We start from the raw sequence: 22,739 nt of genomic DNA, 5'->3' as shown, positions 1-22,739 counted from the left end.
AACTTCAAAAAGGTGTTTGTGAAATCAAAAGACATCTATGGCAATTAAGAAATGTTTTTGCACGCAAAAGAAAAACAATGAGACGAAAGTAAAACAAGATAACGTTCACGATAAATGTTGTGTGGTCAAGAATCTAAAAACTGTCCCAAACATTAACACCGTCCGAAAACAGAGTGTAAAAAGTACTTGGACAAATTATTTTGCAGGGATCGGTTAAGCGTCCTGCGAATAATTCTCAATCAACATGAGGTATCATGGTCTGCTCTTTCCTCAGCCATTTGAGCCTTTGAAGCGGCAAGAGGAAAACTTTTGGGATGAGCGTCAAACGTCAACTCATCGCGCCGGATATTGAATTTTTTGTGCATGTTAATGACAGAACTAATCGCTGACACATACCCTATCATTGAGAGGAGCAGTTTCACTCCTGCAATGTCATGTTCAGTCCATTAATAATGAAGCCCCAACTTGTCTTCCACACCACCCCGTTCGATTGTTGCGTTGGCTTGCCCGCGCAGGGATGCCACACCTCTCCCACGCTAGAGTCCCTTTATACTGAGAGTCAAGACAATTTGAATCCATTTCTGATTGGTTCCCGTATTTTAGGCCTCCACAGTGTCACAAACGGGAATAAAGATTACATTTTCACCAATTGCAAAGATTATAATCTGGAATGGACCAGGGAATTACGGGTTCGGCAAGGAACAAACGGAATGAGAGGAGGAACGGAGAAAGGCATTTGAGAATGGGCCAATCAAAGATTACGAAAAACGTTCAATTTCTGTAATCTTTATACATCCATGAGCTGAATTGTCTTGACTCTCAGTATAAAGGGACTCTATCCCACGCCATCGAGACCCATTGAAAAGTAGATTTATCGCACGGATCAAACGGAAATTGCCCCGAGCGTAAATAAAGGGTGGATCCAAAAAGGGAGAAGATCGGGGTGAGCAAATTTAATTGGATCTGTTGGGAAATTTCTTCAAATTTGAGTAGAATTTTTCAGAATCAAGAGTTTGACAGAAAAGTCCTGGGGCAGCCCTTGCCGTTATTTAAAAAATCAACCCTCCCATATTGAAATTTTTTTAGTTAATTTAGCTCATTATCTCGGGAACTAATTTAGCGGTAAAATTTATGAATTTTATAAATGTCACCAATTTTTCTTTCTTTTTTGGTTCTGCCATTCTGACATAATTAATAAGTAGCTGGCAGGCTTAAAATTTTAAGACTTCATGAGTTATACTAAAAAATGATCTCGTAGAAATCCACTTCTTTCATAATCTGCGATTTTTTGTAGTGATATATTTTCAATAACGACAGCATTTACTTAATTGGTTTTCTTTCGATTTATTACTCAAACTTTTGACATTTTAATCAATTAATTTCAAATACGGGGGATAAAAGCGTGATAAACAAACACATGTATAGAAGTACACTTTTAGGAGTAGGTTTGATCCTGAGCTTTCACAGCATTATTGCTTTGAGAGCTGCTTAAATTTACATGGCATTAATCACGCTTTAATCAATAAAGGCAGAAATTTCACTACCTTCATCCAAAAGTTCACTTGGGTCCAAAATTAAATGCACTGACACTCACCTATCTAACTACTTTTTATGTATTCCTCAAAAATACGGTGGGACGCCGCCGACTAACCCCTCCCCTATCTTTTGGATCAACCCTTGCGGTTGAGTAACTACAATTTTTCAGCCAAAAAGTGTAACCCCTACATCTAAATGCTTTGGAAACTTTTGATTCATTTTCATTATGAAGGGGTGCATCACACTTAGGTACCTCGATCATACACACTTAATAATTTTCATGAAATGGCAACGCTGACCGTTGATTGACTTAATTACTATACGTTACGATTGGATGCTGGCAACGCTGCTCATGGGGCGGTCTGGCTCCAAAGCGAGGGTGCGACCGAATAATTCACGGCGTTCGTTTTTAATTTTCAGCTTTGATATACAGTTCATTCATGTGCGCCGCGCGAAGATTGATTGAGTCAACGTTCCTTCTGTGTTCTGGCGACGTCATTTTCTCGCATGACGGTGCATCCTCCTTTGCAGCGGCTTCTCCGTCGATTTTCTCACCTCGCGCGCCTTCAATGGCCGCCTTTGCCGGCTTCACGAACTTTCCCGCGTGTTATCCCGTTGCACCGTGAAGTTTATCTTCCTCTATTCGATTGGTAATCGATCTGCAGCAATGGACCACTACACAAGGTACGAATTTCAGCATTCTGATACAGGTTTCTTAACCGAAAATTCACGTAGAACACGATGCGCACAACAAAAATTACCGAAATCAACTCCTTACGAAGAAATTATATGATTCTTGATGCGTGAATTCAAACCACCCGCTCATGAAAACTCAATGCTATACGTGATTCACATCGCGCGCTAAACGTTATCATGACAGTCTCTGGGATATAAAAATCTGGCAACCTCAATCTTGACGCTTTGGCTCAGTTATAGCAAAGTGCTTATAGTTTGAACAACACATGGTGAGACATGAACGTTTGCTCGATTGAGAGGCTCGCTGAAACCGTTGTGGTGCGCGATTTGACTCACGTAGAGGTTTGAGTTTCCTGTGAGCGGGCCTTTCAAATTCCTCGTAACCAATGTGAAATAAAAACGTTAACATCTTCCTTAGGAGTTGATTTCAGTAATTTTCGTTGCGCAAATCGTGTTCCACGTGACATTTTTGTTAGGAATAAACATGTATTAGAATGCTTAAATTCGTACCTTGTCTAGTGGCCCATTGTTAGCTACTAACAAATGAACCCCTAGATACCCAAGAATTTTTCTATACACAAAGTCTCGAGTCGAGTCAAATTGAAACGTACTTGAATACATTGATTCTCATGGTTTTCGAAATACTTTTTGTGTTATTTCGATGTTTTTGAACGTCAGAAATACTATTTCGAGACTTTCACCTTTTGGAGAACATACTGGCGCTTTTTCGCCCATCTTTCCTCATCCGCCATATGTAGCTTCCTCAGATGAAATAGTTCGGTCAATTAAAATGGCTTGGGGTTTATCTCAGCGGTCGTCGATAAAATATCTAAAAAACGACGGAACTCTAGCCAAAACGGAAGAAACATTTGACAAATATTTTGAGTAGATTTAACATAAACTTCTCGCAAATTTCAAGAGTAAGGGACATCTCAACGCGCGCCGACGACGGCGCAGAGATACAACTATTCGTGCTTGACGAATGTCCGTGTTGCGTCTGCAAAATTGAAGGCGCGATAGCGCGATAGCGCGAAGCGTGAACTCACGCTGCTCCGCTCTACGCTGCTTTTGGCAGAAAAGTTTAAGAAGGAGGCCGGATATTACATCTTTCGTATCTTCGGTAGGGTTTCTCACGTAGGTACGTCTGAAGCATCACTACAAAGACAAACGGAACCAACACAACATGGAATTAGACCAAGGGAAAAAGACGCGCGTTGATAACTGCGCAGAGGTACCACTATTCGTACTTGATGGATGCCCGTGTTACAATCGTTGCATCTGCAAAATTGAAGGCGCCCTATCGTGAGGCGTGAACTTGCAATGCATCGCTCTATGCTAAAGGCACCTCTCGAGTTGCTGATAGTTATTCGTCAAATCCATCCGACATAGGCACGACAAAAAGGATGACTCAAAATAGAGTACCTATATTGAGAGAGTATGTCCACTGGGCCCCATGGAGAGGCTTAGGACCCAAAAATGGCGGTGCTTTGTTTTGGTTTTTGAGGATGGGAGAGGGTCATTGCCAACTTTTGACGGTTATCACCAACCGCACTTGCTGCCAACCTTACTACATCTAAGATCATTTTTCTCAAAAATCGCACATGATTAGTCTTAAAAATATGTAAAGAAGTCGCAATAGTGCATTTGGGGAAATTTCTCGTTACGATAAGAAAAAAAAAACTACATTTTGAGTCATTTTGCACTATATTAATTCATGGCGTCCGCCATTTTTGGGTCATAAGGGCTCCATTCAGCCTAAGATGGCTGAGCCAATCAGAGGTGGTAACACCAGTGGCCATACTCTCTCAATATAGGTACTCTAACTCAAAAGACCGACCAATAATGAACCTCCATTCCCCTTTAATCTTGTCCACTCCAATTGACAAACACAAAATTTCAACGATCGGGCTGTACTACTCCTCTGTTTCGTGTGTAAATTCTAGCTTCGTAGGTTTGGTAAATTAAGAGGATTAAATAAAGTAGAGAAGATCCAATTCGGTGAGGTCGGGATCATCTGGGTGCCTCCACATTACTACTCAACTGCAATCCGGAGTACATCAACCCCGATTTCTACTGAGGCGTATGTTTAGTACAGGGTGGCAAAATTTCATGAAAAATAAAATCTTGAAATTTCACGAGATTTGTTTCATGAAATTTCAGAAATTTATGAAAGATATTGTAAAATACCGGTTCCTTTTCATGTTCCGCAAAATGTAAAAATGAAGAATTTGCATGCAAATTTTTACAGCTTCATCTGAAAGTGCTTAAAGAGCTGATTTCACGGTATTTTTTAGAATTTTTTTCTTATTTGGGAAATAGTATAAAAACACATTTAAAAGTGAGAACATGCACTGCCAAGTGACGTCATCTGGCGGCATTTCCCATTTAAATACTTGTATTTCAGCAGATTAGATCATTTTGTTATGTCTTCTCCAATAATTGTTCAACTCGTGAACCAAGGGTATCCTCGTGTTCAGCTTAATCAGTAGTTTCCACTTAAACACGAAATTCATCAAATTTTAGACACCTGCAAATTCTCTAATACAGCATTTGCACAAATAGTGACTTTTTTCTATTTTTGTGTTTTTGAGTGCGGGTTGCATACTCTAGCCCTTAAAAACTGTGAAATGTTTCACAGCCTCGTGAAAGTTCATGAAATACTTCACTGAAATTTCCAATCTTTCATCTGTCTTGCGTTTCATGCCACCCTGGTTCAGTGCCTTTGCGCCGAAGGGGTCCTTTCGAGATAGGACGATGTTGCAATGGGGGGAAGCGCGAGCTAAGACGAGGGCGGGGGTGGATGGTGTCGCGGTGGCGGCGGTGGAGGGGTGGGGGCGGGGGCGGGCGGAGTGACAAACTGCGTGCGTCTCGGTGTGTCGCCGACCTGTCAGGTCGGGCGGGAGACGCGCCGCTCTCTCCTCAACCGCGGCGGCTGCGCCCCGAGCAACCCCGACATGAAAAGCGACTCCCTCGAAACGTGAAATTGAGCTTGTAAAAACGTCGAGCCAAGGTGTGCGAGGAAGCCGCGAAAGGCGGAACAACGGGGTAAAGCACCGAGCGTTGTCGCTTCTTCTCGCCGAGTTTGTCGTATTCTAAGTCCGTCTTCAAACAGCTCCTGCTGGAGGATATGGAACCGATCGACATGAATCCATCGGAAACTAAAAACGTGGAACGTTCGACAAATCATTGAACAAACGGTGTCGATTCAATCGACATAAATCGATCGGAAACTAAAGACGTGGACGATCGACGTAAACCGATCGACTTATCGTAACTTCCGCTGCCGCGCTGAGTCAAGTTTCGTAAACCTATCTCTAATGGACAAGGCCTTACATTCATAAGAAATGAACGAAAAAATCATGAAAGAACAAACACAAAATTTGGTTTAATGATTTTAACTTCCGCCGCCGCGCCGCGCCGCGCCAACCGCAACGCGTTTGGCGCAATGCGTGAAGTATTCACGCAGTCTTGCAGGCGCTATGCGTTTCACGCTGACCGCACTGTGTTTGGCGCAATGCGTGAAGTATTCATGCATTCTTGTAGGCGCTATGCATTTCACGCTGACCCCAATGACCGCACTGTGTTTGATGCAATGCGAGAAGTATTCGTGCAGTCTTGTAGGCGCTAATATGTGTTGCAGTCGATCGCCGCGCCGAGGGCTTCTCCTTTTCATCTCAAGTCCTCGTTATCATTTCTCTCTAAGTCGCGACGTTCCAGGACAAATTGCGTGTTTGGTTTCTCTATTAACTCGACTAATTGAAGGCACTGTCTCTGGTGTCACTAAGAGGCGACAAAATTAGAAATTACTATACTCTCAGTAAATGAGAGATTTTGTCGCCTTTTCTCGTTTGTAATTTTTTTTGTCTAAATCCGATTTTTTTTATACCTACACTTAAAAAAATTGCAAATGTTTGCCGCCTCTTAGATTTTCCGCCATGGGCCGCGGCCCATGTGGCCACCCCCTTGATCCGGCCCTGATCTGGTGACCAAGAAGCGCCCAAAGCGTGAACCGATTGACAACCGTGAATGGATAGACAAACTCGTGAATCGGTCGGATTATGTCGATCGGTTCACGGTTTTTATTTTTCAATCGATTCATGTCGATTGAATCCAGAATTTCCCTTCTTCCCTTACAGAGGTACCATGTGATTGTCATCATGATTAAGGGATGTTTCAACCCCTTATACATAGTCGTTGTTCTCCAATTGTAATGAGTTTGTTGCAAACTTCAACCAGAGCAAAAAGACGAGTTGTTGTAGACATGTTCTAAAAAATGTATTTTTTCACTATTTCTAGGAAAATTACGTAAATTCAGACACCCTAACTATAAATTAACTAACATCCCATCCTCAGTGTCCTTCTACGAAAAATGTCTGACGCGGGGCCACCAGATGTAACACGAGTGAACTTTGGTTCTTTTGCGAGTGAATGACTTTTTCTGTAAGACGAACTGTGGAAATTTCGCTAAGAGGGGTAAAAATAGGTATATGATGTTAAAACTGGTGGATGCATTAACAAAATGTGATTTAATTTGGTTTCAATTTCTTTTAGTACTTCAACAATACTCTACGACAAAGAAAACACATGCCTAAGATAAATTAAACTGCATTTTCCTTACCCCAATGGTTACCTCTCATCAGACCTCATTTCACATCCACATTTATCCATGTATCAGGATTACAGAAGCAGTGCCAAAAATGGATCGCTCTAGCCTCGTGTTTGTCCTAAAAAGGAGGGATTTTTAGGTCAATGAGGAAATCTCGCCGCGAAAATGTCACCTCTTCATGATCATGAATCACTAATAATTATCCATTTTTCAGTTTTTGTTGAGCTTTTTAGGTCTTATATTTTTTCGAGTCAATATGTTAATGTAGGCTTAAGGACCGAATTTTCCGTTTGCCAACTTCAAGTTGGTAAAATATTAAGGAAAAATAAACTCAAATCGATCAAAATTCAATGCTTGATTTTTTTAGATTGATGAGCCAATTTAGAAGATCAAAGTTTAAAAACCTCGTCAAGATGATCGACTGTGATCCTAAGTGTTACCAATTTAGGGATAAAATTGTAATCAGATTATTCATTTATTTCTTGAATATTATTTTCTTTTCCTTTCGATAGTGGATTACTCAACAGGGTATGGATCAAGCACCGCAAAACAAGTTTCGCATCGAAATTTTATGTAAAATACGAGTGACGCACAAAACTTTCCAAATTCAAGTCATTAGTGAGAAAAAAAAGTTTTTTTTCCTGTGCGTCGATTCGAACTTCCCCTCCCAAAAAACCTAGGTCTACTGGAGTCGAATCGATCACTGTCAGAGTTGCAAAATTTTATGAAACTGAAATTCCAAAAAAATCCATGAAATTTCATAGTTACATTTCATGAAATTTCATAGTTACATTTCATGAAATTTTCTGAGTGCAATTAATCAGTGGCCGAAGTTGGGTTTGGCTCGGATAGGCAACTAAACTAACCGTCCGACAAAGTGGAGAGTATCGCGGGGAATTGCAGGCGCTTCCAATCCGAGGATCGGCTTTTAAAGTTTTTCACCAACAGCGTTAAAAATCAGCATAAAGCTGAAAATCTCAATACAGAGGGACAATTGTGCTCATATGACCACAATTTTCCCTCCAAGAGAAACTCTGTTTGGTGAAACACTAGTAATGACCATTCAGGAAGGCAACTTCAGACGCGTTTCGGGTCTAATTGGACCTATCCTCAGTGCAGCGCAGCCTCCTGAATTTTCCGCTTGTAGCTCGCACAGCGTATCTCTTTGAGGGAAAATTGTGCTCATGTGAGCTTTTTCCCTCTGTAATTAGATTTTCAGCCCTATGCTGATTTTTAACGCACCTTGGCTAAAAAAATCCGACTCACTGTCTTTTTTCATAGGTGCTCTATCTGACACCAGCGCGCAAGTCCCCGTTTGAAGGAGCGCGAAGTGACAGAGCTGGCGATGCTTGGCGGCCACGCTAGAATAGTAATTCCGTTGACACGTTTGAATTGTTTGTGCTGCACCGGGCCGCGGGTATTTTGACGCGGCGTTTGTGTACTCTTTGATGCCGAGCAATGATTCGTAACGACAAAGCGGGCCGCGGGCCGCTTCAGGCTTCAGGCGGCCGTTTCAGGCCCCGATCCTTCAGCCTCGCAGTCGCCGGGTGACATCCCACTCGCCAGGCATCTTAACGACACGTTAGCACTCGGTCTTTATTAGCGGAGACGAAGCGACGCGCCTCCACGCCGCGCCGCTCCGGAACGACGCATGTGCAAGCACCTGACATATCCTTGTAATTAATCTGTTTAATAGAGTCAATTATGATTTCGAGCCACTTGAAATAACATCTCCGTGGCGGCCCCCATATTTCTCTCGCGTCCCGAACAATTAAACGATTTCATGCGGTTACAGATCGTTTACCATGATTTATGGGACCTGCGCTTAAAATAATCACTCTCCCAAAAAGGCATTGCCCACAAATAACGTTGAGTATGCGGTTTTTTGACACTTAGGCATCCTTTCTATGAAGCTTAGATAGTGCAATAAAAATTTTCTGTTTTTTTTTAAAAAAAAAAAAAAAAAAAATTGGAGGTGCTTTCGTCATGGGGTTTCCTCTTTATTTCACATTGAGAACATATTCGCATCCACGGGATATTCGCTGGTGACTCTCACAGTTAGGTTCGCAATTTATGCAGGTGTGTTTTACCATGTGTGTAACAACGGTTCTTTAACCTATGGCACACTTCCGTATAATAAAAAGTAATGCTGTTATTTCTACCGCAAGATACTCGCTTTGAATCGAATCGCTTAATTCGAAAGGTGCCCAACTTAAAATGGGAAAAAATCTGAACCTAACAATTTTGGGGAATGACAAGACTCTCTGGCTCATTTTCGTCACCCTTCAAAAGAGCTCCGCAGCAAAAAATATAAAACTTTTCAGTTCTTCTGTATTCAAATATTTACGTTGTTTACACTCGTGCGTTTTTAAATCTTGAGCCTTAACGGCATTCTTCAAAACTAACACAATCAACGCATATTCCTGCGGTGTAAAATGAAGGAAACTAGTTATAAAAGCATCTAAAAGATTCCCATGACCCCAAGAACCATCTTCCCGCATGAAACGGGATTTTCTTTTTTTCGAGTGAAGCAGCTTTAAAACAAGACACCCACTTGCATTCAGCAGCCACTAATCGAACAAAACTATAGAAACCCGCATGTACTGAATGCTAATTGCAGGATACAACTATTTTAACTCTCCAGTAGTTAAAATTGCATAGCCATCAAGATGAAGGCGCCTATTCTATCCTCACACGTAACATGATTCTGCTGAGTTTATCCTGGAGGCATCAACAGTATGAAGACTCAACTTTCTGTTACAAGATCGTTTAGTTTTTCTGAATGAATATATTGAAGAAACTTATTTTAATACATAAATTTTTTCAGTTTCAGTGTAATTCGTAAAAATGATTCATTATTACTCATCGAAGGTCTACTTTTATTAGCCTTATTCCGCCACATTCCCTCTCTTCTTTCGTTTATTCTCTGCACTGTTTGAGATTAAAATTATTTTGTAACCATAATGATGACAGGATAAGGTCATTCTCGACTTTAGTTTTGAGTCAAATTGGCATTATCTTGAATAATTTGACCTCAAGCGGCTTTTAATTACTCAAATTTACTTTGAAATGACCCTAATTGCCTTCAATTAACTTTACTTACTTACAATGTCACTTAACATACCTTATTTGCCCCTGGCTAGAAGTCATATTTGACCCGATCTACGGATTAGTTGACTCGCGACTGGTCTGCAATTTAGAAACAGAACATTATTTTTTTAACGGTGTCTATAACCGTGCTTTAAAGCGCAAGTGCACCATCGCAGTTATAAAGTCGTAAGGGGTAGCTTACGAAAAATTGTTGCGTATCTCGTCATTAGCAGTTTCCTCCACGACTGATCCCCAAGTAAGTGTTGTTTCAAATCCTCTTTCCGGCATTGCTAATGCAACGATGATTTCATTTTCAAAAGGATCGTGTAGCCCGCCATAACGAGGGCATTAAGTTTGGCTCATGCACTCGAATCTGAGCTTGCGAAAATGAGCGAAAAGAGAACAATGCAAAATGAAACGAGGGGCAGAAATAGTTGACCCGAGCCGCTCCTCACGTCGTCACATCGTCTGGTCATTGGCGTGGCGTGCTTTGCGATATATCGATTGATCTGTCATTTAAACCTATGGAAAATGATCGATAAATAGGGTGTTCGCAGCGAACACCTTTACCATAGGTTTAAATGGCATAACAATCGATACATCGCAATTCACGCCACGCCACTGCTGGTCCGCCGTTAATAGTTTCGTAGAAATGACCACGGGGATAAAGCATCAAACTAAAAGGCCTCCTCGGATTCTCGTCACGTTGAAATGATCCACTGAGTCCGATTTTGAAAAAAGGATGGCCTTTTTTGCCGCGCAGCTTTCCTCGCAGACTGCTCGGCTTCGTCAAGCGATTCTCCTTTGTTCCTTGCGGTCGCTTTTCCCTGTTTCCGACTCCGTTTTTGTCCCTCTCGGCGGCCATTTAACTGCACTTTTATTCCTTCTGCCGAGGCCTTGAGGAGAATTTATGGGTTCACCCCGCCATCTTTGCGATGCGATGGTCTAGCTTTTATTTCACTCCTGTTTTATGCGAGTACTTTACAAATAAACTTGCGATCGCACGAGTTTATTCCTCAAGTTTCGTCTTATCGATTGCGGATGAAATATCGATCTTCTTCCAACTTTGGCTCGTCGTAAAGATTGACTCTATTGAGAGAGTATGGATATGCCATAATGTCATGGAAAAAAGTAGCTGATCTTTCCGAAGTCGTTCCGAAGTAACGTTAAAAATCTGATTTTTTGGTCCTTCCCTCCGCTTCAAGGGCAAACGTAACACGAGTCTGCAATTCTGCATCCCCTTGAAATAAATAAGAAAAATTCAGTTTGATTATTCCCCTTCATAGCGCCTTCAAGCGATCATAATAAGAGATTGTTTGTATACTTACAAACAATGTAAGTTAGGTTTGTATACATAAGGTTAGGTCTTTCTCCGGCCACACCTGACTGCCACCTAGAAAAACTGCTCGCATACGCGGTAAATTTAAAACTGCATGTTACAAACTACCCTAGTAGCAGAGTTCACTTTGTCTTTTTTAAAAAATATATAAAGAGGAACTAACCGTTAGATAATTTTGATTTTTTTTTGGGGGGGGGGGGGGGGGGGGGCAAATCGGGCCCTAAAGAGTGGATTTCAGACTTTTTTGATGTGCCCAACGCGATTTCAAGTACTTGTGTGTAAACTTGCAAGTGAACTTACCCTTAAAAATTATACTCAGTTGGCTGCATGTGTTGTATGCAACAGACCCTAATCACTAAGCATGCACGATTGCAGTCCATGCATACGGAGCGGCGGAGCGCATTAGATCATAATGTTTGCGGTCTTTGTTGGCATATATTTAGCGATAAAAAATTCAAAAAGCTCAAAAGCATGGAAAGGGAAGTAAAATTGTTCCAGTGTATAGATCAAAATAATACGTTTTCACAAAAAAAAAAAAAAAAAAAAAAAAAAAAAAAAATTTACCCAATTTTCATTAAAAATCTATCATTTACTTCTCAAGGTTTCTATTTATACTAATGATGGAATAAGCAGGTACGTCTTCAATAAGAGAGCTTTCACATCTGCATTCCAATTCAAACGAGGTACCATCGAGCAACGAGATAACCGAGAAGAACCGAATGCATTTGGGCGGAATAATCAACGCCAGTAATCATTTTCCCGGTTCCGACAAACGGCCAAATACGAAAGCAGTCGTCACCTTATAAATAGTATTGATTTCACTATAAATAGCCGGTATTAATTATTTGAGCCTTATAAGGAATGTCCGCATCGATAACGTCCCATTTTCCTGAGACGCTATCTCCGCGTTTCGTACTCATTCTCGCGTTGGACATCACGAATACGTCGTAGGGCCCGAGAGATTTATACACGCGCGGCGAAATTCACCGCGAGGTAAAGGCTCGGCCGGGGCAATAAAAAATTCCAAATTAACAAAGAGATAACAAATTTATGACGGAGCCCGCGGTTTAATTACGCTTTATTCCGCGGCTGAAATTTATTTGTCAGAACCGGCGCGTTTGTTTGAATTTTTGTGGATGGACGAAATATCACACATTCCTCGGTCCCCTGGATGGAAAACATCCGTCCATCAGCGTTATTAATTCGGAGGGGCCGCGCTACGGAACAACGTCGTAAGGGCATCTCTACGCTGCCAAATTTCACCCTATAAAATATTCATTTGCGAGAAAACTTATGACTATTTTCACTTAAGATCAGCCGACGGTAGATCCTATTGCGAATAATAATTTCTAAAATAAATTTAAGGGAAGAAGTTTGCAGGGGTTTTGAGGAAGTGTTGATTTATTAGGAGCGATTTGGCAACGTTGAAAAGTTCCTATGGTGTTTTTGCTCAGGACGGCAGCGCGACCCGCGAGCCGCCTTTATTTGTTTTATTCGGATTATTTCCCTCATCGGATGACGCGAACCCCATAAAGGCGGAGGAGGGAGAAAGGTGGGCACATATCTTTACCTTTTTTAAGCTGTCGGCCGGACAAGTTTCGTAAATGTCAGCGACGTATAAAAGGGAAGATGCCAAAATAAATCAGGCTTAAGGAAGGAGACAAGTTGTCTTTATTTCAAGCATGTAATTAATTGTAAATTCCCGGCTTAAAAACCGAAAAGCCACGACAGGTTGACTTCTAGCGGTCGGGCGGCTCAAAGACGGTCAGCGAGATCAGAGGGCGCCGCTTGCTACCGGGCTTTCAAACAAATCAGTCGGGCTCCTTCGAGTGCCCAGTGCCCAGTGCTGCCACGCTAGGGAAAAACACCGTATGAACATTCGAATGTTGCCAAATTTCCTCTCAGAAAATATTTATTTCTGAAGACTGTCATGCATATTTTTCCTTGAAATTTCCAGAAACTTTCAGTCAAATCACGAACAAAATGCTTCAAAAAATTGGATGAAAAAAGTTAACAAATATTCCCGAAAATTCGAGATTTCTCGAAGGGAATTTGGCAACGCCTGAGGGTTCATACGCCGTTTTTCCTAAGCACGGTGGAGTGCCTTGTCTTTTTATTTATCTCATGTTCTCTGAATCCGCGGCCTGTGCCGCTCCACCTGCATGGTAGTCTCTTACACGCTGTCATGCATGCACATATCTACACAGATTTACTTTTAGCCATATACCGTCACCGTCGTCGTCTTTCTGATCGGCTTAGCCACTTGCCTGCCCCTCATCGGACTCCGCCATGTCCGGCGCGGCGGTCGAGTGTTTTCTTTGTTTCGACACCCTGCCACCAGGGTCGCATATCGCTTCGTTTCATTTTCCGAGCTAGCTGAATCCAACACTTCTTCACATTGAACGCCGCTTGGCATCAAGATCTGGTGTCGTTATCATTAGAGATTTCTATGACGGTCCACGATTCAAGTGCGATTATGAGCGGTGCTTTGCATCATTTTGATCCTATGATAGGCCCTTGACTAACGGCAAGGGATGGACTGGCGGAGGGGTCGCAGTTACTCGGGGTAATAAATATAGGGGCGGAAGTTTCGAAACCCCGCATTGGAGGTACAGATGCTGTTTCACGCTTTGGCCATTGATATTCTTCATAATTCAGGGTGCATTCACAGAGAGTTTAAATGCGTTTAAAGGTTACGTCTCTGTTAAAATTGAAAACGAGAAAAACTGCAACGTGGTATGCAGTTTGGCTGCAGACTTCGGTCAAATCCGTCCAATGCACTCTCGAATTTCCCTCAGAAAGGTGTGCTTCCTGTTGACCATAAGCGAATCTAAGAGGAGGGCGTAGGGGGCGCTCACCCCCTCCCCTTTCTGCTCGAAAGAAGGAGGAAAAAAGAGAGAATAAAAGAAGAAGATAGAAACGGAGGAAAGAGGAAGATAGGAAGCGATAATTTGGTAATTATTCATGACGAAATTAATACTGAAACTGTATATTGGATATCTTGAAAATTCCCAACGATCTAGAAACTATAGATAGTGGGTTCCTATGCTACGCCAACAATGAAATTCGTAACACACCAAGAGCAACAATTAGGTTAGGACGAAGATAGTCGGTTTCTATGGCTTCTTATGGGACTGTTGCTGAATACGGACTTATATCAAATTTAGAACCAACTATTTGAAAATCTGTGTCCAGATATGGAACTCAGCCATTCATCAAGTGCGTTTACGGTGAAAATTTCAACGCTAAATCATTTATTCTAAAACCTCCCTTAAGATTCCATGTATTTGAGGTTATGACGAAGATAGCAATCGGGCATTTCCACTCCCCGCCCGCCTATCGAACGACCGCTCCATGTGTGTAACGTTTTTTCGTAGGCCACCACCAATCTATAGTTCCTAGATCGTTGAAAATTCCAAAATTTTCTGAAGAAAGCCCTTCCAGCCTTCCTTCTCCCCTCTCTTCCTTCCCTTTCCCTTCCTCTCCTCTCCTTTCCTACCCCTCCCTTCCCCCTCCCGTTCGAAACGTCTGCATCCGCGTATGCTCTTGGCGTGCATGCAGAAAACACCTCTGGTTAAACTCGATCCACATCATCAAGGGGGAAAGAACAATGTAGAGTGAATTTTCAAAGGTAACGCGAGGTTATTCGAGCTGTTTTCCAGACCTTTCGGGGGCTACGCGTTACGGAGTCGCCTTTCGCCGGGCCCGATGCGCGGCCTGACATGGCGGCGAAGCTTTCAACACGTCACGATCGGGGATATGTTACGACAGGCCGGAGCCGTCACCCGTCAGCGATCCGCGCCGCGTCAAACGGCAGCAGCACAAACGCTGTCAGTTAAAAATAGAGCCTCAAGTGGGTTGACAAAAGTTACACCGAAGATAAGTGTTTATAATAGAGATGATAATAGCCGTCCCAAACATCATACGCACAGTTTCCCCTCCCCACCTGCCCGGCGAGTGGCGGGGGAGGTTGGTCGGGGTTGTCGAATTTCCTTCGAAAAAAAGCTCGAAAAGTGTCGGATGGGCCTCTAAATTTTTCGAAAAGGGGCATTTGAGGGACTTTTCTAGCCAAAGTTTCGGAGATCGCACCCTACCTTCCTCTTCGGCCCAACCCGCCCTGCGCGGAACAAAAGTATCACAATCCCAAATATACTCCTAGCTGATTATGGCGCCAGATTTCACAGTGGTTGCACCAGCCAGAGGTATGGTTCACCCAACCACACTTTCGGCTGTCTAAATCATACCGCCAGCTGGTGCAAGTACTGTGATATCTGGCGCCAAAATCAGCTGAGAGTATGGTTGGGATTGTGATAAATTTTTTTCCGTGCGTGCTTTTACACAATAAGTATATCCAAATGAGCAAATTTTCCTAAATTATAATTGCAAAAAAATCACCTTGAGCACATTAGATACACAAAAAAGGCACTCTCGTACACATTTTTATCAAATTTACCGCGTGAGTGGGCACTTATCTCTCGATCATCATCAGATAGGTCTAAAAGACAATAAAAAATGCGCTGTTTGTACTTTTGTTTTCCAAATTTCCTTCAAGAGTTGAAACTATTCTCTTCGACATTGGAGATCAAGTATGTCCAAAAGTACATAAATTAAATACCAAACATAGAAAACTGTATTACATAATTAACTATACACGATCCCCAACTACGTTATTTAATCCATATAATTTTGGAAAAACTAATAGAGATATTCTACTAGGAAGAGAAGTTTGAACAATTAGGCAAGTGATGAATGAGATAACATGGAAAGCTAACTTTAAAGAACTAAAAATTCCTCAAACTGTTTTTCAATGATCTCTGACGTATGATTTCACTCATTTTATTCGCACTTTATTCTGATGAAATGACACAAATAAACTTTAAAAATTGATTGAAATCCCGCATGCAAATTAGTTATAACCGCGGATTGGAAAAATTTCTGTTAATTTCAGCTAGATTTGTTTATATCTCTTTCCAGGAAAACTCAATTCCCGTGATTAAGAAAAAAGCACCTGCGGATACTATAAATTTTGAAAATGCGTTAATGCGAACTTTGCACGTACAAAGTTTTGGAGTTGATTTTAGATGTTTTGATGCGTGCACAATTTTATATTCGTGTGATTTCACCCATGACAAGTCTGCAAGTTCGTCACACCTCTGACGTTAGGGCTTATCTTAATTTTCACTTGAGCCCTGTTTAACATATGATTCCATGCTTTCTGGGGCTCATGTGGAAATTGGGTTATGCCCTTACGACAGAGAAGCAACGAGTTGACTTTATCTCCTACGTGCAACAGACCCTTCACGGGACACGCAAAATAGAGCCAATCTTTTGTACCCGTCATTGCGTATGATATGTAAATACAAGTCCCTCGACTAACAAATATTTTTCGTGTCACTCTGGCCAGGTGTTCAATTACGTGGGAGGGTTGTGGTGGCCGGAGGGAGGGAGGATGCTAGTGAGACTGGGTGATCGTGGATGTTAAAACATGAGATCCTATGTTTTGTTGCCAGTTCATTCCTTGCACTTTTCAAGGTAATCTCTTGCATCAACCAAAGATGCAATAGACAATGATGTATTAATTTTTTATCTATATTTTTTTCCAGTTCGAATACTATATTGAACAGCTAGCTATATGCAGATTGATGCCAAGTGGTGTCTAACGTATCGTCAGGATGCAACGCATCAGCTATAATTTTTGCTGCCCAAATCCCTCCAAGTTATCTACAAAGTGTACCCATCATGATAGGATTTTCTTTTTTTGTTTCGACAAACGAGTGCTCGCGTATCTTAAGTCTTAATCGCGACATGATTGAAAATACAAATGATGGCCAATCCTTGACAATCATTTGTTAAAAGATTAGTTATTTCTAAAAGTTAAAATACACATATGTATAAATATTTGAAATACAGATGCAGGCGTAACTAGGCTGCCATCAAATATTTGTCAGTTGAACGTGATTCTTACTATGATTGCTTACTTTACTATAATAGTCATTTAAATTGGTAATGATACTAGTATACGCTGATAAAAGTGAATCTGAACAAGTTTGTGTTCTCGAGACATTGGAAGAGTAAAAATGGGTTTCTTTTGGATACGCGTTTTTATTCTATGAGGATTTGAAAATCATCTATCATTTGGGCCATGTGAACCCTTGTTTTGAATAGAAATGAAACTTCAAAACTCGTTTTTTATGTTTTAGGCCATCCATTGAAGTTCAAGTCATGATAAAATATATTAATTCGGCCGTAATTCAAAATGACGCTTCTAACGAATTGAATAAGTTTCCTATGAGATAGCACCAGGTAGATGGCTTTTCTCCTATAAAAATCTGGCAGCTATGGCTTTTTCGGAGCCTATAAACCTGTCCGCTTTGTTAACGCGAGTCTTTATAGGCGACACGGCATTGACTCACTTAACCGGAGAAAAGAGGGAGTCAACGTAGATATAAAAACAATCATAGGCAGCAATCATGGTCGTAAAAACAGGGGTGGTGGATTAAAAATATCAGCTCATTTCAGCGTAGGCAGTTAAAAGTTTATGTGTTTTCAGAGAGCTGGTAAAAGCTGTCATAAATCAACCGGAGAACCTGGAAGCGAACATAAAAAATAAATATACTGTTGAGGCTAGTCCAGCACCCTACCCCATAACCTCTCAACCGAACTGACTTTCGTTTTTCTTTTTTTTAAAGCCAAACACGTGATCATACGATCAATACTCTGAAATAATCTGTTCCGGTGAATCTAATTCAAAATGCAGTTATATCTTTCGGCGCTGATGAACTTCAGCTCTCCATTCACTTTCCGAAAAAAGAAGAGATCCAAAAAAATTGTGAATCTGTGCCACATCGATCGAGATGTTATCAATTTTTCCAATTTTTTTATTTCATTTCATCAATCTTTGGCCCATTCTAAACCTTAGACGCCCAAGCTGGGTCAAATTGACCCTTAGCTTGCTGAAAAATAAACCCCGCGGATTGTGAGGGGTCAGTGCATGTGAGCCTCAGATATAGTTCTACAAATGCATCCTAAAAATAATTAGATATCGAACTGAAAAAAGGAATAAATTCGAGTGTTAACACAGCCGAGGATATAGGAGAGACATATTCGGGCCTCATTATTTAACTGTTCTCCCTAATCTGAGCGATGTCTCATTGAGATCATAGAGCGGACGAGCGGAGAATTGAGAGTTCACGTCTCGGGCCGTCGCGCCTTCAATTTTGCGGATACAACAAGGAATCCATCAAGCACGAATAGTTGTATCTCTGCGCCGTCATCAACGCGCATCCTTTTCCCTTGTTCTTTCCTCGTGTGTATTGGTTCCGTTTGTCGCATTGTAGTGATGCTTCAAGGGCTGCTTAAGCAACGCAACCTAGGATTGGTGAGACGTAACTTACTTAGTGAAGAAAAACGAATAATATTCTCGTAAATTAATTTGCACAGAAGAGTGTAGTTTTCTAGTATTTACCTTTCATAAGAAATACGTCGTATTTGTTCCACTTATTTAGGTACTTGTCAAAGTTTAATAATTCATGCAAAGTTTGAAAAAGTTGCCTTCTTTATAGCTTAGCTGCGCAGTTACTACGGTAAAGAGTGAGTGATCTTCTTTAAAATGTTTCATCAGCAGATTATTTTAATCTCCTAATTTCTAAAACTCTCTAATTATAAGACAAATATTATTATTACCGTAAAGACCTGCTGATCCCTGAACGTTCCCTCAGTACTTATCCTAGTATTATATTATTGTTCTCATTATATTTTATCCTTGTTTTTGAGCGTATATAAGTAAGATTCATGGTAGTTAGGATGCTTGAAATAAAAACAAAAATAAGAAAGTCACCGGTTGACGTTTGCGGTGAATTTATTGAGGACGTTGTCATTTGTGACGTGACGCGAAGCTGCGCAGGTCTGTCATTTTTTTAATATTTCCATTAATTATGTGTGTCAAGAAGAATGCGAGAGACAAAGGCATCTGGAGCCTTGCACTGATTCGTGGTTGGCTCAACTCGAACTCCGCGGGAATGGTAATGGCGGCGGAATTTTTTCCCCAAAACGGAATGTATCAAATTGACGTACGAAAAGTTTGAAATATTCGGTACGAGAAATGTCGGGAATGCTTTTGAGGCCTCGCCGTTTAATGCGGCCGCCTTGCTTCAACGCACAGCACAACGCCGGGACCGTGTCGCACAGAGGAGAAAATTCGACGGAAAATGAACATAATGCGGCGGGATAAAGTGATTCTTCAGGGGTTAAATTCTGATGTTCATGTCTCTGTGCAAGGGATTTTTTGAAAAATGAGACCGATGAAGATTTGGAAAAGAAATTATATTCTGTTTGGTTTGTATTTTTGTCTCAGAAATATTTAACTCAACTGACCGATTGATTTGTTTTTTGAAACAACAGTGAAATAGGGAATTATTGCTGGTACATAATGATAAAAATTGGCATATTCCTTGGATGAAGATTACAAAAAAGTGAAAACCCCAAAACTAAAGATTTTAAACAACAAAATTCTTTAATACCCAAAAATAAGATTTAAAAAACTAGGAAACCCATCAAGGCTTAAATTAAGAAATAGAAGTATTAAAAACCAATATGGGAGGAAATCATTCCTCTGTCGTGAGACAATTTCAAAACTGTCGAAATAAAATGAACTATCTTTCCTAATTTTTGTCAATACGTAAGTTTCAAATAATTTTTTAAGGAATATTTCAAGTTTTATAGACACCCATGATGATCCTCAAAATACTCTGAGTTGAAGTAGTTCGTTGATTTACCAACGTTCAAAAGTTGCATTTAACTTTCACGGCGGCTGCGTTGTTCGTAACTCTCAACGTTGAATTAAATCAAAATTAGTGAACCCTAAAAAAGCAGAGCTACAGACGACCAAAATCAACCGTCAAAATAATAGTTATTTTTTTTTCTTTTTTGTTATCTTTTTTTTCGTAAAAACAACAAAACCCAATAACAAAATGGGAATATAACCCCACCGTGCGCCGAAAAAAGGAACTATAAATCTGGCAAAAGAACGACGGACATACATCTCAGCGGCACGTTTGAATTTCCAGAAAGTCTATTGGGCTCTCCTATAAACGCCGGCCGCAACGTGAAGACGAACCGATTGCGGCTCTTGCAGTAGTTCTTAATATGGACAGCTCCACCTGATTTTTCTTACAAAAAGGAGCGAATGTAAACGAGGAAAAAAGAGGATGCTATACATAAATGCGAAGGGATCCTCATGGGCGAAGACGAGACCGAATAAAAAATTAATTACATGCGAGCTCATTGTTTCGAAAAGTAAAGACGTTGATAATTGAATAAATGTCGTCATTAAAATTCTGGCCACGAATGTGTTGCCCAGAGTCGCCAAGTCGTTCAGAAACAAAAGTGAATTTAATTTGTATGCATTTGTAAAAATATCAATAAAATTATGTTTAAAATGGATTCAGCAGAAAGGGATGGAGTCACATCAAAAGAAGGGAAGAATAGGGCTTCATGCAGGGTTCTTTCCTCCATTAGATCCGATGTAAAAGCTGAACTTTGAATGTATGCTTGAGGTACGAAAAGTTTGTTGGGGATTTAAATTTTTGGCAGGAGACAGTGAAAAACTCACCAAGCATGGAACCATCTACTTAATTTTTGGATAATGAGCCCTGGTTTCTTCTACATAACTCAGTCCACTCGGCGTTATGATATTGAGGACCATGCATTAAACGTTTCAAATGTGTTTGGTTGTTATTGAAAAAGGAAGGAGTCATCTCTTCTCTCTTCCCGATTTTGTTAGAATTACAAATTCTGACAACACTGGCAACTGATTTAACTGACCCGATACTTATTTTATTAAGTCGTAAAATTAGTTTTCATTTTATAATAAACTCCTGACGAAAGCCTATTTCAAAGATACAGAGTGCGCACTTGTTTGACAGAGCATTCTCTCTTGAATAAAGAGTGTGCATTCACTCATATTTTCATTTTAAGAGTTAACACATAAGCTCTTCCATGAAAAATCCAAAATGGTTTTAAAAAATTATCTACATGGATAATGATAAATTGGTCATTAGATATGATTTGATGACAAGTCAGGAGCTTGTAGAGGTGCTTTCATGAAAGCCTAAAACTCGCCGACCATTCTGAAAGCGACATATTTCTGATGTAGAAGAATCCAGATGGCAATACTCTCCTCTTACAGCTGGCTTGCTTCAGGTCAGCTCGGCAACTAAACTAACTGCGGGGAAAGACGTAGAGTATCACGGGTAAATGCAGGCGTTCCGAGCCAAATAGCTCAGGCAATGGATTCAAGTTTATTAATGACTTATTTCAGAAGTTGGAGAGTAATAAATTTAAGTTTACCACCATGTTTATTCTCCTTAGTGCAAAACCAAGAGCTGAGCGGAGAAGCCATCATTTAAGCTTAAAACTCGCCGAATAATCAGAGAGCGGCACACTTTGCTGCAGTAAAATAAGACAGCAGTACTCTCCCGATATGGGCACTGTGAGTTCTTCTTCACAGAGACAGTATGTTTTACCTGCGTGCCGATTATTGAAATTGATAGACAGAGCCATAGACAAGGAGGACATAAATGTTTTGGAGGGATCCTATTAGTGAAATCAGATGGTTGTGATGGACAAAGGAGGTAGGTAATAGACTATCTAACGGCAACCCATGATGGACTCTGTAGTTGGTCCAGGATTTTCTCCCTTAGTCCGTAAGAACCACCCATTCCAACCAATAGGATTGCTACATACTTCCATATCTTTTATATCTATTGCTTCGTCTATCAATTTCAATAATCAGCCCGCTCTGCTGTAAACGCTCTTTTAGAAGTCAACTTTCAGAATCGCCTATTGATACATGATGACCAAAGAATCGAGCAATCCGTTTATCAATCCTAACATAACTTTATTGCAAAAATTAATCTAGCACATACAGACGAGAAAAGGTGACAAAATTTCTCATTTCCTGAGAGTACAGTCATTTCTAATTTTGTCGTCTTTCGGTGATACAAGAGACAGCACCCTTAATTAGTCGAGTTAAGAGAGAAACCAAACACGCAATTCGGCCTGGAACGGCGCGGCGCAGAGAGCAATGATGACGAGGACTTGAGATGAAAAGGAGAAGCTCTCGGCTCAGCAATCGACATGTAACACATATTAGCGCCTACAAGACTGCAGCGAATACTTCACGCATTGCGTCAAACACAGTGCGCGCAGTGCTCACCCTATCATTCATTAATCATCATTGAGCGAATTTTATTTGATGATAAGTTGCTCAACAGTCTGGGAAAAGGTAGGATTAAGTCCCGATTTTAACTTCCGTCTCGCATTGCTTGGATTGTTAGGCACTGCGGGTCCCTATCTCTGAATATATTGTCTCTGTTTACTGAAAGTACTTTGAAATAAATCGGACTCACGGACGGCAACAGGACCGCGACTGCGTCGGATGGAGTGATGAATTTCGAATGGACGCTTGACGGC

This window comes from Bemisia tabaci, chromosome 5, assembly GCF_918797505.1.
Source record: "Bemisia tabaci chromosome 5, PGI_BMITA_v3".
NCBI lineage: Eukaryota > Metazoa > Arthropoda > Insecta > Hemiptera > Aleyrodidae > Bemisia > Bemisia tabaci.
The sequence above is the reverse complement of the archived record's forward strand: the minus strand, read 5'-3'. Positions refer to the sequence as shown.